A 753-nucleotide genomic window follows, 5' to 3' on the forward strand; every position below is an offset into this window, starting at 1 on the left:
AGGTAAGCATTGGATACAGCAACAAACCATAATTCCTATAATACAGAACAAGACAACTGTACTAACTAACTGTCTCAACCATCTAAAATTGGGAAGCCAGGAATTTAACCAGGAAAAGTCTAAGCCAGATGATTCTTTTAACGTCTGTGCCAATTGTTGTAAGGCACCAATTTTGTCTTCAATCAGCACAGAATTATCAGTGAGGTTGAAACAACACATTCCTTTTAAAGTTTCACACCCAAGATTGTGTCGAATCAATAGCGGCTCTGTTCTCGAAGACATCGTCCCTTAATTGTTTTTGTTCAGCATTCAGGGCTGAAAGAGCTTGGGATGTAACGTTTAGTTCTTTTGCTAGAACACAGGCCACTGCATTAAGATTTCTGCTATTACTTACAACGAGGCCCGGAACCCCCACCATAGATACAGCTAATGCTACGTATTCAGCCTTAGATAATAGTCCAGGGGAATCATTCTCATCACAATCAGCAGTGAGAGTAGTGTATGCCCACTTATACCTCCCACCGAGAGGGGTTTGTTCAGTGTTCATTAGGTCAGATTTCCTTGGAAGAGCTGCAGTTACCCGGGCAATGGTGCATGGTCCTCCAGTAGCGTTTGCTGGGAGGTATGAATATATTATTCTCCCACAGGCTAGAAACCATCCTCGAGGAAGGACGGTATGTGCGTATGCATATGATATTTGACTGGTCTCATTACAGAGGACATTTTTACCTTGGTTCAATTTAAGGCAATTAC

Source organism: Alligator sinensis, unplaced genomic scaffold (genome assembly GCF_000455745.1).
Source record: "Alligator sinensis unplaced genomic scaffold, ASM45574v1 scaffold124_1, whole genome shotgun sequence".
In the NCBI taxonomy this organism is placed as follows: domain Eukaryota; kingdom Metazoa; phylum Chordata; order Crocodylia; family Alligatoridae; genus Alligator; species Alligator sinensis.